General features: G+C 40.5%; 1 pseudogene; it reads left to right on the forward strand.

The window, feature by feature from the left end:
- Window positions 1-1883: 1883 nt before the first annotated feature.
- On the forward strand, window positions 1884-3352 carry LOC138170050 (creatine kinase B-type pseudogene; annotated as a pseudogene).
- Window positions 3353-19276: the final 15924 nt, after the last annotated feature.

Raw genomic sequence — 19276 nt, forward strand, 5'->3', positions numbered from 1 at the left:
TCTGTCTCTCTCTCTCATTCTCTTCCTCTCTTCTTCCCTTCTCCAATCTGGGACAGCAAGCAATTTGCTATGGGTTATATATGTGTAGTCATGCAAAACATATTTCCATATTAGCCAATGGTCTCTTATTTGCCAAATATAATGACTATTTCTCTCTCCTCCTCCTTCTTGACCTCTCTGCAGCCTCTGACACTGCTCATCACCCTTTCATCCTATAGATTCTTTCCTCTCTGGGTTGTCATGTCATTATTCTCTCTTAGTTTTCCTTCTGCCTGCCTGCCTTTATCTCCTCAGTCCTCTTTACTGGCTAATCATCTATGTATCATATAAATTAACTATGGATGTCATCCAAGGCTCTGTTCTGGGTCCTCTTTTCTCTCTATACTCTTTCACCTATTGAGCCCATTGTCTCCCATAGGTTTAATTATCATCTTCAAGCAGATGACTTCTAGATCTCAATATACAGTCATAGTATCTCTCTCAAACTCTTATTCCATATCACCAGCTGCCTTACTGGACATTTTGAAACAGATGTCCCACACTCAGCATGTTCAGAACAGAGCTCATTTTATTCCCCCATCCCATCCCCAAAGTCATCTTTCTCTGAACTTTCCTATTTCCATTTAGGTTGCTACTATCTCTCTAGTCACCCAGACATACTACATTCATGTTATATCATGACTGCTCACTCTCCCTTACTCCACAAATTCAATCAGCTGCCAAATACTGTCAGTTTTACCTTTAGCTTGGTGAGACACATCAAAGACGCCAAGGTCCTCTACTGCATTGCCAGTTGTCCTGACTTTTGTCTTGCCACTGAGCTTCAATGATTCTGTAAGAGAGAGTGAGGCTGAGGACTCTGTGCAATTCTGCCTCACTTCAATCCATGCATGAGTCAAGATATCACCCTGTGATGTCATTGATTCTCTTTGAAAACAGCAACAATCAAACGCAAAAAGCAACATCCCTGGGATATTGGCTCTGCATATTGGCTTAGAAAATCACAAAATAGGGGCGGCTAGGTGGCGTAGTGAGTAGAGTGCTGGCCCCAGGGTTGGGAGAACCCAAGATCAGTTCTGGCCTCAGACACTTAACATCCACACACAAAAAAAAAACTGGCCGTGTAACCTTGGGCAAGTTACTTCATTCCAAATGCTTTAAAAAAAAAAAGAAAAAAAGAAAATCACAAATTAATACTATCTATGTTGTTTTGTATTTTTATTTATTTTGTGAAACATGTACCAATTGCATTTTAATTTGGTGAACTGGGGAGTTTTGCCAAACTGCATCAAGCCCACAGTGGAGGAGTCTGACACTTCTGCTCTACAACATCTGTCATAGAACATCTCCTTTTCCAAACAGAGCCACCCCTGAAATTCAGGTCCTTATCAGTGCCTTTTTTTTTTTTGAGACAATCAGGGTTAAGTGACTTGGCCAGGGTCACATGCTAGTAAGTATCTGAGGCCAGATTTGAATTCAGGTACTCCTGACTCCAGGGTTGGTGCTCTATCCACTCCGCCACCTTACTGCCCCCTCATCTACTCTTGCCTCAACTATTTGTAATAACCTCCTAATTGATCTCTCTTCCTCAATCTCCTTCTACTCCAATCCATTCTCCAAACTGCTAAAATGATTTTCCTAGAGCTGTAGGATAACCATGTCATCTTCCATCCCCTAATCAAGAACTGCAATGTCTCTGTTACTTCTAGAATCAAATATAAATTCCTCTGTTTGGCATTTAGAGCTCTTTGCAACATGATCTCATTATACCAGGCCTATCTTACATATTATTTCTCTCCATGAACTCTCTGCTCCAACCAAACTGGCTTTCTTACTGTTCCTTACATGTAGAAGCATAATGGCATAATGTACAGAATCTGGGTGACTGAGCTCGGGCTTAGGTGGCCTGGGATCTCAGTGCAGCAGTGGCAGTAGCAGCAGCGTCCTCCCAACCTTCTCACCTTCTGAGACCCTCGGCGCACCCTCACCTCCTGCCATCATGCCATTCTCCAATAGCCAAGACATGCTGAAGTCCTGCTTCCCCACAGAGGAGGAATATTCTGACCTCTCCTTGCACAACAACCACTTGACTAAGGTGCGGACTCCTGAGCTGTATGCAAAACTCTTCGATGAGGCTACTCCAAGCGACTTCACTCTGGATGATGTCATCCAGATCGGTGTGGACAATCCAGAGCACCTATTCATTGTGACTGTGGGCTGTGTAGCTGGAGATGAAGAGAGCAATGACATGTTCAAGGAACTGTTTGATCCTGTCATTGAGGACTGACATGGAGGCTACAAGCCTTCAGATGAGCATAAGACTGATCTTAACCCTGACAATCTGCAGGGTGGTGATGACCTGGATCCTAACTATGTGCTGAGTTCTTGTGTTTGAGCTGGCCAGAGCATCCGAGGATTCTGCCTGCCCCCACATTGAAGCCAAGGGGGCCATAGAGAAGCTGTCTGTGGAAGCTCCGGCCAGCCTGGAAGGTGACCTGAATGGGAAGTACTATGCTTTGAAGAACATGACTGAGCAGGAACAACAGCTGATCGATGACCACTTCCTCTTCGACAAGCCTGTCTCCCCACACCTCTTGGCTTCTGGCATGGCCTGAGACTGGCCCGATGGCTGGAGCATTTGGCACAATGACAAGACCTTCTGGTGTGGATCAATAAGGAAGATCATCTGAGGGTCATCTCCATGCAGAAGGGAGGTAACATGAAGGAGGTGTTCACATGTTTCTGCACAGGGATCACCCAGATTGAAACCCTTTTTAAGACCAAGAACTACGAGTTCATGTGGAATCCTCACCTGGGCTACATCCTGACATGCCCCTCCAACCTGGGCACAGGCCTCTGTGCAGGTGTCCACATCAAACTCCCCCATCTGGGCAAGAACGAGAAGTTTGGTGAGGTGCTTAAGAAACTAAGGCTGCAGAAGAGGTGGACAGGAGTGTGGATACAGCAGCTGTGGGTGGTGTCTTTGACATCTCCATTGCTGACTGCCTGGGCTTCTTGGAGGTGGAGCTGGTGCAGATGGTGGTGGATGGTGTGAAGTTGCTCATTGAGATGGAGATGTGTTTGGAGCAGGGCCAGTCCATTGACGACCTTATGCCAGCCCAGAAATGAGCAGTGGGCCCCTGAATTCTGTGCTTCCTAGTTTATTGGATGAATGAATAACCCATCATCCTTCCCACCTGTGGTGCCCTGGGGGCCTACTCATGCAGCCTACCTAATTACACTGTAGAGAAGTCTTCCTTCCATCCTTGGTGTTAAAGTTTTATTTTTGATGGCTGAGATGTTGCTGAATGCTGAAATAATAAACTATTGTTTTGGCCTGAAAAAAAAAAAACGTACAGAATCCTGTATCTTGGGTCAGGACGACCTCAGTTTGAGTTTTGCCTCAGACATTTATTAGCTTGTTGTCGTTCAGTTGTTTCAGTTGTGTCTGACTCTTTGTGACCATATTTGGGGTTTTCTTGGCAAAGATACTGGAGTGGTTTACCATTTCTTTCTCGAACTCATTTTACAGATGAGGAAACTGAGGCAAACAGGATTAGGTGACTTGCCCAGGGTCACACAGCTAGGAAGTGTCTGAGGCCAGATTTGAACTGAGGAAGATGAATCTGACTCCAGGCCTGAAACTCCATCCACTGCACCACCTAGCTGCCCCTAATAATATTAACTTATTAACTATTATTAAGACTAATTAACATAATGACCCTGAGCACAGACTCAGTTTTCTCATATATATAAAAATAGGAATAATATATATAGAGAGGAATAATACATATGTATATAAAATCTCATATATATAAAAATAGGAATAATGAGTTCTAATCCGGCCTCAGACACTTAACACACTTACTAGCCATGTGCCCTTGGGCAAGTCACTTAACCCCAATTGCCCTCCAAAAAGCAAAAAAAAAAAAAAAAGGAATAATAATACTGCCAACTTCAATAGAGTTGTTATTGTTATTAGGGGAGAAAATATATATAAAGGGCTGTTATTGTTATCATTTCTCTACATACAAAGGTTTTTGCCTTTGTATCCCCATGGCCTAGCACAGCCTGGCACACAGAAGATGCTTAATAAGTACTTGTTGACTGATTTATTAATTATGGCCCCCTTATATCATATCTACTCGTAATGTTAGTGGGATACAAGATCTTCCCCACCCATTAATAGGCCTCAGGTGGAGCCCATCAAGGGAAGCTTGCTTAGGGGAGGCTTGCTTTTAGGAAAGCTTTCACACCTTTTGCTAATTTCTAGTTAGGCATTGTGATGCCTTCTGACTCTGAGAAGGTATATATACTCTGAGGTGAGCATTTTGCTTTGGGGCTCACTCATTGGAAGAGTGTTTCTGTGATTTGACCAGATGAGACTCTGGGTAGCATTTAAGGAGCCCCCCACCTTTGAAAAACCTGGATGTTGGTGCTTCTCTCTCTGATAACTGTGTATGTATTGCCTTTGTCAGACAGCTGGATGTGTTTGTTCATCTGTGCTAATGTCTCAAACAGTTAGAAGCCCTATTTGTCCTTATTTCTCTGTTTTTATTTTCTTTGTTTGCATTTTCTCTGAAGTTCAGGGTGCTGATTTTCCCCCCTGAACTAATGAATGTAATTTAAAAAAAAGATTGTTGACCCTTGAACAGCTATTTTCCCTAGGATAGCAGATCTAAGAACCTGTGCTAGCAGCCGTCCTGGGTGGGCCAGTGTGGTTGCCACTACACTATCCTACAGAGAGAGAGCCCTATATCTAGGGGTTCTGGAGTCAGAATCTTAGCCCCATCCTCTGGGTTCAGACAGCAGGAAGAGGAGGAGGTAGTCTAAGAGAGATTATCTCCCTTACTCTGAAATAGGGCTTGAATTTGGGACTTTAAGAGACCCTGGTCATCAGCCATGAAAATGGGGAGCCAGAGGCCAGAGGTAGTATGGTCCCTTGTCATGTAAACATTTAAATATACCGATATATGAAAAAAAATTCCATGCCGAATTGCAGCAATTATCCTGGGTGCCTGGCAGCCTCTCCTCCCTTTGCTTCCCTTATTTAGATCTTCATTCTGCTTTATTCTTTTTTTATTTTTTTTTTTAGAGGGCAATTGGGGTTAAGTGACCTGCCCAAGGTCACCTGGCTAGTTTTTGTGTTAAGTGTCTGAGGCCTGATTTGAGCTCAGGTCCTCCTGACTTCAGGGCCAGTGCTCTATTCACTGCAACACCTAGCTGCCTCTTCTGCTTTATTCTTTATTCTTCATTGTCTCATCTCTTACTCTTTGATTTTCTAAGTTGCTTCAAGTTTTCTTTGGCAGCAGATATAGAATAAATGTTGGACAAATGGTTTTTGTGTTTTATCTTAAACCAAGTAAACCCTCGCTGCAGATTATGATTTCCGTGATGTTATAATGGCTTGCTGGTTTCTTCCCAGTGCTGGTGCAGAGACGAGGGGAAGGATATAAAGATATTGCTTAGATTTCAAGCCGGAAGGGGCCTTGGATACCATCTTGTCCAACCCTTTCATCTTACAAATAAAGAGGCTGACACTCAAAGAAGGTAAGTGACAAGGTCACATAGTAGTACATGGTAGTATTTTCTTAAGAGTCTTCCCCATTTAGAATGCCATTTCTCTGAGGGATGCAGGAAGCTATAGCAGAAACAAACAAATGAATAAATAAACAAAAATTAATAAATAATGGGACACTAGATTCGGATAACTAGATTAAAAACTCCAGTGGACAAACCCTCTGGTCCTGGACAACATTCCTCACTGGATGCAGATAGGAGCAAAGATAGACTTTAAGAGTGAAAGGAACACAGTGACTTACCAAGATGTCTTCTTCCATGCCCTTCTTTCCAAATATTGTCATTACTCAGCTGCCTCATGCCTGAAATCCCAAAATTAGAACTCATCCCAAGTTTTGTCCCTTCTTCAAATGCAAAATAGCCCTGAAAAAGGGTAAAGGTGAATCTCATTTGGGAGTTGAAGAGGTTGGAGCCAGAAATCATGAGTCTCAGCTCTCTCACTTCCTGGTTCCACCACATTTAGCAAGCCCTTTCAACTCCCTCATTTATAAATGAGGAGAATAGTAATAATAATTTTCGTTGTTCAATCATTTTTCATTTCTCGTCAGATTCAGTGACCCTGTTTGGGGTTTTCTTGACAAAGATACTGGAGTGGTTTGCCATTTCCTTCTCATTTTACAGATGAGGAAACTGAGGTAAATAGGTAAACTTGCCCAGTGTCAGTCACACAGTTAGTAAGCATTTGAGGCTGTATCTGAACTCATGTCTTCCTGACTCCAGGCTCAGCACACTATGCATTGTGCAAACTAGCTGCCCCAATAATGATAACTTACTATGTGCTAGGCACTGTGTATATTATATATGATTCACAATTATATCTCTTTTGATCCTCACAACTACTCTCGGCAGTAGGTGCTATTATTATTTCCATTTTATAGATGAGGAAACTGAGGTAATCAAAGATTAAGGGCTAGTGTGCAACTAGTACCTCAGGCTGCATTTGAATTCAGTTCTTCTTGACTCCAGGCACAGTGTTCTGTGCACTATCGTGCCATCTAGCTGCCTCTGATGCTACACTGTCTACCTTCCAGGGGATCTGAGGAGTTAATTTATCTCAAACACTTTGCAGCCATAAATAAAACTGTATCCGTGGATTGGAGGGAGAATGGGGTGTCAGAAAAGAGTCCGGGATTTAGAATCAGAGGCTCTGACACTTAACGGTGTGAGCTGAAGCCAGTCCCTTAAACTTCTATGGACCTTTTTCCTCACCCGTAAAATGATGGGATTGGCTGAGATCTTGAAGGTGTCTTTCAGCTTCAAAACTAGGATTGTCATTATTTAGCCCTTAGTGTGAAGATAATTTATTTGATCTTTTTTAAAAAGCAGATTTTTGATAAAGGAATGAATTCTGGGTGTGTGCAGACACACCCTAGTGTGTCAAAAATTATTTTGTGTTCCATTTTTAAAGTCTGCCTTTTAAAAGAAAGCTTAGTTGTTAATTTAAAGAATTAAATTTGGTTAAGTTTTAGAACATAGTAGGAACTCCTACACAATAACACTTAGCCACAGTCTCCCACATAGTAGGCACTTAATAAATTGTTGACTTGACTTGAATACAATGTCTTTATGACTGAATATTCAATAAATTTTTGCCTTAAAATAATAAAGTTCTTGGGGGCACCCCATAATGAAATATGCTAACCTGCTAGGGATAGGTTGGAAAGAACATCAGTTGATTAGGAATTTGAGAATGAGAGGAGGGAGAAGGAGAAGAGAGGAGGGGCCAGGATAGCCAGAAAGCACAATTCAAACTTTGCCTGCTTCATAATATTGCTGAGGGCTAGTGTTCACTCTGGTGTGTTTAAGGGTATAGGGAAATAGGGTCAAATACTTTCATGGTTCCAAAGTAAGAGCTTTTTCCAACTTCCAGATCTGTGACTTGTCCCCCCTCCTCAGTTCTGCTCAAACTGTACTTTGTACAGTAATAAATTTGCACTTCCAACTTAGAGGTGTGGGCAGCTGGTTTCCCCTTTCCTCTCCCCCATCCCTTCTTGTGGCTGTGGGATAGAAGTGTATGGAGTAGCTTTAGCTAACTTGTCTACAGGACAGGGCAGCAGGGCAGCAGTACTCTCTTCTGCCTGTTGGAGGTGCTATTGGGATGGATGGTAAGCCCTTTGTGATGAAAAGCACTATTTAAAAAAACCCCTACAGACTATCATGATTTGTCGTCCTCTATAAAAAATAATGTCCAGGGAATAGAGTTTATATAAAGTTACAATGTCAATACAAGGCCCTTGTTCTCACTTGCCTAGAACCTTGAAAGTTTCCTTTTGGGCTCACATGTCCCAAGGTTTCATTGTAAACCAACTGCAATTTCCACCAGAAGCTTGAATTAAATTGTACTCAGTCTCCAACATGTTCTTTTCAAAGTCTGACAGTGGGATGGGGGTGGGGAGGGTGCGCTTCTGTCGAGGTCTCCTATCATCTAGTTAAAAACTGAATCTATACCCGCTGTCCTTAAGGGCTGTGCCCCATGTGGCAAGGCAGCAGTTTGATACATCTGAGTTGAGGGGATGGAGGGAGGGAAGGGAAGGGCTGAACACTCTAAACCGTAGAATATTAGAGTTTCAGCAGCTAAAAAACTACTAAGCGATCTCCAGAAGTTTCCTATGTAGATTTTCTATGATTTTAGCCTGGGTTGGCATGTCTAGGCAGTGCTGTTGAAACACCCTGCTGGACTATATGGCCACTCGTTGTAAAAGGTTCATAGGGACTCTCAACACAGAGTTTGAAAAATGTTAGAGCTGGAATAGCTAAGAGCTCACATGGATGTGGCACTTATGTGCTAAGAGCTTTCCAATTATCATAGCAATATATTTTATCCTCACAATAACTGTTGGAGGTTGGTGAGATTATTATTATTCTCATTTTATAGTTTGAGGAAACTGAGACAAACAGGTAACAAGGTGTAGTGGTTTTATATGAGGTACTAGAGTGAATCAATCAATCAAGCATTTATTATGTGCCTATCACACTCGAGGTCATGGGAAGACAAAAAAATGAAACCAACCTTATTCCCTGGTCAATGGAGATTTTACATGTGCGTATGTATTGTTGTTTAGTTATTTTTCAGTAGTGTCTGAGTCTTTGTGGCCCCTCTTAGGGTTTTCTTGGCAAAAATACTGGAGTGGCTTGCCATTTCCTTCTCCAGCTCATTTTATGGATAAGAAAATAAGGCAAACAGGGTTAAGTGACTTGCTCAGGGTCATACAGCTACTAAGTGTCTGAGGCCAGATTTGAACTCATGAACATGAGTCTTCCTGATTCCAAGACCAGTGCTCTATCAACTGAGTTACATAATTATATCAATAATAATATCACTTATATAGTACTTTAAAGTGTTTAAAATGTTTTACAAATATTATCTCATTTTATCCTCATAACAACCCTGGGAGCTAAGCACTATTATTAACCCTATTTTACAAATGAGGAAACTGAGAGCTTCAGTGATTTTCCCAAACTCTCACAAATCAGTGAGCATCTGAGGCTGGATTCAAACTCAGGTCTTACTTATTCTAGGTGTAGTACTACATACACTGGCCATCTAACTGTAAGTATAAAATAAATATAAAATAATAAAATGCAAGATACTTTGGAAAGGAAGGCACTAGAAGTTGGGGAGATAGAGACCAGTTATATACAATGAGGCTAAAATGATAGCTTGGGGCCAGGTTGTGAAAGGCTTAAAAAACTGAATGGAGTCATTTATATATGATCTTAGAAGTAACAGGAGCCACTGGAGTTTATTGAGTTAAGGAATGACATGGTCAGGTCTGTGCTTAATGAAAATCTCTTTGGCAGCTGCACATAGGGCACCAGAGTGGGGAGAGGCTTGATGCAGGGAGAAAATTAGGAGACCTTTGTAACAATTTAGGTGAAAGGTGAGATTAGATTGTGAGCTCCTTGAAGTCAGGGATTGTTTTATATCTTTCATTGTATCCCTAGTCTAAGAAATAGAGCAGTGGATCAGTGCAATAGGTTAGGTACACAAGACACAGCAGTCAATGACTATAGTAATCTACTGTTTGATAAACCCAAAGACTCCAGCTTCTGGGATAAGGACCTACTATTTGACAAAAACTGGGAAAACAGTATGGTAGAAATTGAACATAGACCAACATCTTACACTGTATACCAAAATAAAGTCGAAATGGGTACATGATTTAGATATAAAGGCTGATACTATAAGCAAACTAGGAGAGCAAGGAATAGTTTACCTGTCGATTTATGGAGAATAGAAGAATTTGTGACAAGAGAGAGAGAGAACATTATGAAATGCAAAATGGACAATTTAAATTACATTAAATTGAAAAGTTTTTGTACAAAGCCAATACAACCAAGATTAGAGGGAAGCAGAAAAATGGGAAGGAATTTTTACAACCACTGTCTCTGATAAAGCCCTCGTTTCTAAAATATATACAGAACTGAGCCAAATTTATAAGAATACAATTTATTCCCCAGTTGATAAATGGCTAAAGGATATGAACAGGTAGTTTTCAGAGGAAGAAATGAAAGATATATATGGTTATATGAAAAAATGCTCTAAATCACTATTGATTAGAGAAATGCAAAGCAAAACAGCTCTTAGGTACCACATCACATCTATTAGATTGACTAACATGGTAAAATGGGAAAATTATAAGGGCTAAAGAAGATATGGGAAAATTGGAACACAAATGCATTGTTGGCAGAGTTGTGAACTGATCCAGTCCTTTTGGAAGGCAATTTGGAACTACTCCCAAATATCTATAAAAATGTGCATATCCTTTGACCCTTTGTATCCCAGTGCTTAGCACAGTGACTGTAACATAGTAGGTGTTTAATAAAAGCTTGCTGTCATTATTGACTGACTGAGGTGATGAAGGCCTGAACTAAGATGGTAGCTATGTGAATAAAGAAAAGGGGTGGAATATGAGAGGTGTTGTAGAGGCAGGGCAAGTGATGAGACCAATTCTGACTTTTTTCAGTAGTGTGGTGGTTAGGCAAATAATTTGCCCATATGGTAAAATGGGGATTGTAACACTTATGTTATTCATCTCAAAGAATGGTTATGAGGAAGCACTTTCTTCAACTTTAATAAGCCTGTGATCAACATGATGACAGTTCTCTTTCCAACAATGTAGATCATGACCTACTCATATTTTCATCCTTTTTGATTCTTGTCCCTCCTGTTCTTCCATAAAACCTTGATAGAGGATCTTCCAAATGGGAGATCTTCCTCCTGGCCTTTTAATATTTCATGCATACTAGTGTAACACATGGGCTAGCCTGTCATTATTTCTCATTCTCCATGCATGATGGCCCCCTCTTCGGGTCATACATAGAATCTTAAATCACTGATTTAGGGCTAGAAGAGAGCTCAGAGGTCATCTAGTCCAATTTTCCTATAAATGATTGGTCCAAGCTCATATAGACTATCTATCCATCTATCTATCTATATCTGTCTGTCTGTCTATCATCTATCTTTATATCTATCTACCTAACTACTTTACCTATCTACCTATTTCTCTAACTCTACCTCTTTATCTACTTTATCATTCCAAACAGTTTTCTTTTCATTACATTATGACATCTCTGTTCTCCATAATGTCTTTTCTAATGCTTTTTCACATGTAACTCATCATTGGCAATTTAATGAAACTTACCTTATACGCAGCAGCTAGATGGTGCAGCGGATAGAGTGACAGGCTGGTTGTCAGGAAGATCTGAGCTCAAATACAGCTTCAGACATTTACTACCATGTTTCCCCGATAATAAGACACCGTCTTATTAATTTTTTGGACAGAAAACCACCAGAGGGCTTATTTTCAGGGGAGGGCTTATTTTAATGAACATTGACAGCAATTTTAATAAACAGGTAAATGTGAACAAAAAAATGTACCTTTATTCAATAAGCAAATCACTGGGGAAGAACAGGATGACGCGCTCACTGCTGCAGCTCTGATTGGATGCAGCTTGGAGCGCAGCGTGTGTTTCATCCGGGGGGGGGGGGCGGTGCATACAGAGGGTACCGTAATGTAGCGTGTAGCGCAGGGGATCACCTTCACTACAGTAGCAATCTCAATAGGGCTTATTTTCGGGGGAGGGCTTATTTTAGAGGAATCTTACACAGTAAGGGGAGGGCTTATTTTCTGGATAGGTCTTATTATCGGGGAAACACGGTAGCTGTGTGATCCTGGGCAAGTCAATTGACCCTGTTTACCTCAGCTTCCTCATCTGTAAAATGAGCTGGAGAAGGACATGGCAAACCCACTCCAGCATCTTTTCCAAGAAAACCCCAAATGGGGTCACGAAGAGTTGGACACAACTGAACATCAAAATAGTATTATATTCTACCTTACGGTGGAAGTAATATCCTAACACCCTTCCTCCATGCAAGTCAGGCTATTATATCTCTATATCTACATATTTGTATATGTGTATATCTGTAGCTCTATGTCTGTATCCATAGAGTTATAGCTACACACATATATTGCATATATTATACATATATAATATACATATATGTATATATATATATTCTAGTCTAATATATTCTAATTCAACCCTCTAATTTTACACTAAAAGAAATTGAGGCCCAGGAAGATGAGATGCTTCATCCCAGACCACACAGCTAGTTAATGGAAGAGGGCATGTTAGAGACAGCAAGGTGTAGGGGAAAAAAGCCACTGGATCTAATGTCAGAAGATGGAGATGTGAACCCTGCCTCTGCCACTTAACTAGCTGTTTTACCTTGATTCCCTTAATCTTTCTTAGCCTGGATATCACTTTTCTTGTTTTCTTGTTTTTTGGGGTTTTTTTGGAGGGGGGAAACCAGGGCAATTGGGGTCAAGTGACTTGCCCAAGGTCACACGGCTAGTAAGTGTTCAAATGTCTGAGGCTGGATTTGAACTCAGGTCCTCCTGACTCCAGGGCCAGTGCTCTATTCATTGTGCCACCTAGGCGCTCCTGCACATCACTTTTCTTACCTGTCTATGATCCCAGGATCTTCACTCAATGATCATTTTTGAAGTAGCCTAGAGAAGTTTGGAGATGATGATAACAAAGAACTTCATTTTAACTTTCCTCCTCCCCTCTCACTCCCCCCTCCCCAAATGGTACAGCTTGAGTCTTTTTTTTTTTTTTTTAATTTGCCTTGTATCATTCGAAAGTCCTTCTGGAGAATAAAATATTGAAATACTCTTAAATCAGTAAATAATCACTTGAATCATTTAAGCCATTTTGCACAACAGTGTTTACAAAATAATTCTGGATGACAGACATCAGTAGTAAGTAGACTTGTGCTGTAGAGTTTATGAAGGACAACTTGGGTAGCTAATTTCCTATGGCTAGACCCCTTCTCACTTCCTGAATTATCCTCACTTCTACCTTTTGGGTGGGGGGGGGAGAGCACCAAAGGCCAGAGACAGTCTGTTTGTACTGACTGGTTTAGGGACAATGGCTAGTCTTGAGAACTTGTGATCTAAGTTTAAAGCCCTTATGGTGGCATAGAAAGGAGGCAAGAAACCTGAATTCCGATTGCAGGTCTCAGTTTTTTCATCTGTGATTTGGGAAACAGAAATTTGGCAGTGTGTGGAAGGAATTATTTTTCAGGAGTGGGCTGGAATGGGTTAAGTTAAATTTAGTTTAACAGGCAGTTTAAAGGCCCCTACCATGGGTGAGACTCCATGGAAGGGGCTGAGGAATACAAAAACAGAAACAGAAAGGGCTTCTGTTCCCCTGGACGATCTCTGAGGTCCTTTCCAACTCTGAGATTCTGTGCTCTGACTTCGAGCTTTGCAGAACTGGAAAAAGAGCCTAGAGATTATTTAGTCAGACCTCAGCGGGTGTTAATAATGATTAAGGAGGTGATATATAGGTTTTTAGCGTCAAGGGAGAGTGTTTATTGCTTTTTACATACCAATAGACCATGTTTTGTGTATGGACTGAAGAGTTAACCTGCTTGTAGCAAATTAGAACAAAATCGAGAATGTCAAGTTGATAGCAAATGACGTATTCTATGTTTTTTAAATGATCGGTGTCACACATCAGAATATCAGGGATGAATTTATAAATAGTTGGTTTTGTCATGCAGACTGTCTTTTTCACTGCTTCATGATAGATTTTTGTTGCTTTCATTCAGTCTTTTCAGTCACATCTTACTCTTTGGGATCCCATATGGGGATTTTTTTTTTTGGTATAGCTACTGTAGTGGTTAACAATTTTTTCCCTCTAGCTCATTTTACAGATGAGGAAACTGAGGTAAACAAGGTTAGCCCTGAGTCACATAGCTAGTAAATATCTGAGGCTGTCTTTGAACTCATGGAAGATGAGTCTTCCTGACTCCAGGCCCTACATCTTTTTACAATAGTTATTACTGTTGAGTCATTTTCAGTTGTGTCCAAATCTCCTTGACCATATCTGGGGGTTTTCTGGCAAAGATGCTGCAGTGGTTTGCCATTTCTTCTCTAACTCATTTTATAGATGAGGAAACTGAGGTAAACAGGGTTCAGTGACTTTCCCAGGGTCACACAGCTATTGGATGCCTGAGATTGGATTTGAACTCAGGAAGATGAATCTCCCTAACTCCGGGCCCCGCACTCTATCCACTGTGCCACCTAGCGCATCCCCAACTAGGAACTTTCCAAATCATCTTTCCTAGAACTAGTGGTTCATTCAAAGCCTGTAGAGAATTGCTGACTGGCTGTATATTCTAAGCAGTGCTGGAAAAGCTATATGAGCCAAATCTGTACCCTAGGAAGCTAACACCACTACCAGCAAACAGTGACCTATTAAACTTCTTTTCCTTCTAGCCTGGCTCTTCACTTTATGTGACTCCCAGTCTTACAGATTTGTTAATAGGTAAGATTCTCCTTGGGTTCTCCCGGATCCCAGACTCAAAAATTTCCCAACACTGTTAAGTTGTGAGGTCATCTAGTTCTGAAATTCTACGATGATCCTTGTTACAAATCACCCTTGTGGCACCTAAGTATTTGAAGGCCTCAAAGGTTCTGGCAACAGGAACCCCTCCAAACAAGCCTGTGGTTTCTCATTTCTTTCATATAGAGGCAGTTGGATAGTACAGTACTGGGTCTGGAGTCAGGAAGGCCTGAGTTCAAATACTGCTTCAGATGCTTAGTAGTTGTATGATCCTTATTTGCCTAAGTTTCCTCAGCTGTCAAATAGGGATAATAATAGCACCTGCCTGCCTCCTGAGGTTGTTGTGAGATTCAAATGAGATAATATTTGTAAAAATGCTTAGCGCAGTGCTTGGCATACAATTGGTGCTTAATAAATGACTAATTCCTTCCCCTTTGACTCTCAGCAACCTTCCTTCTGTCAACCTCATCTCCACTTCAGCTTCTTGGGCAGTCTGGAAGAAGAAAAGCAGTCCCTAAAGCACCTCCTAAGGGGAGTAGTGTCTAATGTGGAATGGGCCAGGGAGGGGCAAGGCTATAATCTCCAGCCACAGTGATTCAGGTGGGTGGTAGATGTTTATAGGCCACTTTCCAATATTCAGTTTCAGGGCTCTTGAAATACCTTTTAGATGAGTCACTTTATTTTCCCTTCTCCACATGAATCCTTGAGGCTATTCAGTCTGGGTTGTAAAAAAAAAAAAAGTGGGGTTGACTAAAGACTGTGATAAGGGAGACCAAGTCAGATCAATCCAATTCAGTTCAGTTCAGCTGAAGGCATCATGGCACCATGAGAAGAGCAGAGAATGCGGAGGCAGAGGACCTGAACTCAAGACACTTGAGTTCTTTGGGCCTCAATTTTCTTCTCTGCAAAGTGAGGGCATTGGACTATTTGGCCTTTAAGGTCCTTTCAGGTCTAAATTTTTGATGCTATAATCCTGACCCTAAATTTGGCTCTTTGCTGCTAGGCAAAGGGATATAAAACTGAAAAGAGTTCTTTCTCTGCATGAGCTTACAAGTATATTCTGCTGTAGGGACAGGGTGGATCTAGCATATATATTGTTGTTCAGTCATTTTTTTTTCCAGTCATGGATGACTCTTTGTGACTCTATTTGGGGTTTTCTTGGCAGAAATGTTGGAGTGGTTTGCCATTTCCTTCTTCAGTTTATTTTACAGATGAGGAAACTGAGACAAACAGAGTTAAGTGACTTTCTCAGGGTCACACAGCTATTAAGAGTCTGAGGCTAGATTTTAACTTAGCTCTTCTGACTCCAGGCTAGTGCTTTGTCCACTGTACCACATAGTTGCCTCTCTAGCTTGTATATGGATAAGTAAATTCAGGATAATTATAGAGGACAGAGAGAGCGCTAGTTACTATTGGCATCAAGAGAAGCTTCCAGAAGGAAATGATCACCTGAGTTTGGAATCCTGAAAGAGTGGAGCCCAGAAATGCAAATTCTATGGTAATGACATGGAAATCTGGGGTGGGTCTAATAGTTTTAACATAACCCTGTCGCATATGTATAAGGAACCGAATTCATAGAACCCTAGAATGCTAGATCTGGATATTTAGATAGATAATTTAGATGGGGATGTGCTGGAACCAGCTCCTGCAGAAGCTTCAGAAAGAGCCCACCTTGGAAATCTGACAAATCAGACTTGATTCATTGTTTTGATGATTATCTAGACTTAAGAGAATGATAAAGAAAAGTGTGTCCTGGTACTTTAGAGAGTTCTTTGTTAAATCTTTACCAGCACAGCTCTGAATTTAGAGATTTCCTAGTCTGATCTCCCTCATCTTCCCTCTTTATAGATGAGGAAAATTATTTTAAATAGGTTAAATCCAAGGTAATACAACTAGTAGTAACAGAGACACCATTTGAATCCACATCTACTCCACCATGAATTAAAAATTGGAATGAAATTTAAAAATAACATTATCCTGGATTCAATTTCTTTTAAAGAATTTGAATAAATGATTAAATAGGATTATAATATATAATATAATATAATATAATATAATATAATATAATATAATATAATATAATATATAATTAAATAGGATTATAACATGTCCAGGAGGAATAGGATTCCATAAAGTATTTTACTTTAGGCATTTTTTCCCCATCACAACTGAGGTCTGTTTGGGTCCATAGAAGTGAGTGAGGATGGGGGAGGGGAGAGAATGAAGGACAGAACTTGTTTTTCAGAAAGCCACCTTCCACTCTGACCAAATAGCAGTTAAAAGGAGGATAAGCTGCTACTTTCAGTAAACATTGTGATGGGGAAGCCAAAAATATCCCCTCCCTCTCCCCAAACCAACAAATACAAATATTATTATACATTGCTGCTTTGTGACGGGAACATTTTTAAAATTTAAACTTTTAATTTTTTACTGAAAGGAGTAGGGAAAGAACATTTGTGGATAGAATGCTGATAAAAATCAATGTGAGAAGAAACACAGCTCCTAAGATAAAAATGCTTTAGGAGAGCTACAAAGGGGAAGGGACTAAGGATTTACACAGCACCTACTATATTATATATTATATAATTATACAGCTATTATCTCATTTGATCCATACCCTGCAAACTAGGTGCTATTATTATTCCCATTTTACAATTGAGGAAGCTGAGGCAAACAAAGGTTAAGTGACTTGCCCAGGTTCACACAGCTAGTATATATCCAAGGCTGAATTTGAACTCAGATCTTTCTGGCTCTAAGTCCAGGGTTATATCCACCTTGCCTTATATCCATCTATCCAGCTGCTTGACAGATTTTTTTTTTTAGTATCTGTTAGAAAACTTTTACTTAGACAAATGAACCGAGAGGAATTGTTTGAAAGCAGACCATTTACTGAGGTACCAATGACTTCCCTTTCCTGCCCTATTTTGTTCAAGAGAAGATGAGGAAAAAAAGGAAAGATGGGCATTGTGGTCCATCAGCTCACTTTCACGTAGGGTCTTAAGATCATTGGTCTAGAGCTGGAAGGGCTGTTAGAAGCATCCAAGTCTCTCATTTTACAGATGAGGAAACTGAGGTCCACTGAAGTTAAGCAACTTTGCTCAGGGCATGCATTGAGTGAGCATGTGAGAATCAGAGGTGGGATTTGAACTCAAGTTCTCTTTCTGTATCCTAATCCATTGGATTTCTCTCCCTTACCTCCCACTTTTCTATTTTGCCTCCCCCATATGACTCTCTTTAATTTTATAGTATATACAATACAGTATTTGCAATCTGTAAATCAAATATTTTTGGGGAATATGAGATGGTTATATAAGGGTTATTGAGATCATACTTGACAGAAACATGAATCTTTTCCATTTCACATCATAAGATAGAGATTAATTATTGCTCTCAAGGAGGGCCTGATTTAAGACATTAGAAGCCAGAGAGAGATGATCAGATGAAGAATAAGATAAGAGATGAGAAGGAGCTCAGTGCAGGAGGAGTCTAGAAGCCAAACACAGAAGACACAGAAACGGCTTACAGAAAGCAGAAGCTGACAGCCATGCTTTGCAGCTAATGCTAAGCACTGTCTGATTGGAGGGAAGCAATATTAGCTGCTAGTATGTGATCAGAGGAAAGCAGCATTCTTTGTTAATTGAAGAGCTATCTGTGCTTATTGTCTTCTACCACCATCCATAGCCTGAAAGCGGGGAAATTTTCAGAGGTGGCCCTGATCCCCTTCACTGCCCTATATAGTTTAAGAGTGCAGAAGGAGAAAGATAGTTTGGTTTTTTTTTTTTTTACTTTTTTACTGAGAGCTATGCTCATATGTTTTTACTTAAAGAGCTTAATACTTTCTCAGCATCCTGCTAAGAGTGACCATGTGCTAAAAGAGCTTGACCCTAATGCATTGGCTAGAGAAATGGCTTTCCCCAAGAGGAGAACGATGAAGACCAGAAGGGTATAGATTCTTCTCTAAAGAGATCTGATAGTCAGAATTATAAGTTGTCCCAGGCATATATGGGTTTCCTTATCTAAGCATCTCCCTGCTAGGTTTCTGAAAATATGTGACCATTCTCCTCCCCTAGATGCTGTATGCATTCATAGAAGTGTGACTCTGGTTTCTGCATTTTGATTATTTTTGCTTTTGCCTTCTATGGAGTAAATATTATAGTTATTCCAGTTCTTCCTTTTATTAGGTCAATGCTACCATTATTATTTCTTTTGCCTTCTCATTTAATGTTACATAAAGACTGATTTTGCACAAATGGAAAGTATACCATCAAGGGCAGGAACTACATGGTAAATAAATAGTACTAATGTACTCTCTATACCAAGGTTATACAGGGATCCCTGAAAAAGCTTTCTTTGTAGCACTGTGGTGGAGGCTGTCCCTGCCTACTTCCCACTCACTCTTGGAAGACCCCCTAGACTTTCTTGCATGAGTGCTGGTTGGGAATGAGCGAACCATTCCAGGGAAAGAGAAGGGGGATGAGTATCTCACATTGGAATTGTCACACTGGGCTACAGAAATATAATGCCTAGGGGAACAAAGGCCTAATAGTCCTGCAGTAATGTGTGCAAGTCAAATTTCATCCAGTGTTATTTTCAGCTCTAGGGACTACATTTTAGGAGGGACTTGACAAATTCATGCATCACTTACATGGTGAAGAGACCCAAAACCACACCTTATATTGAAGAAACCTGGGGAAGAACAGGTTTTGTGGAAATGCTAGCTTATATGAGATTACTGGTCTGCTAGAACACGTTTTAGAAAATGTGAATTTGTTCTAATGTTCTTGATATATTAGGGAATATTTTGAACATAATTCGAATTTCAAATTTGCTTCTGCAA

The sequence above is a fragment of the Petaurus breviceps genome, unplaced genomic scaffold (genome assembly GCF_028583685.1).
Source record: "Petaurus breviceps papuanus isolate PSGF00001 unplaced genomic scaffold, PetGlider_PUasm1.0 38, whole genome shotgun sequence".
Classification (NCBI taxonomy): Eukaryota; Metazoa; Chordata; class Mammalia; order Diprotodontia; family Petauridae; genus Petaurus; species Petaurus breviceps.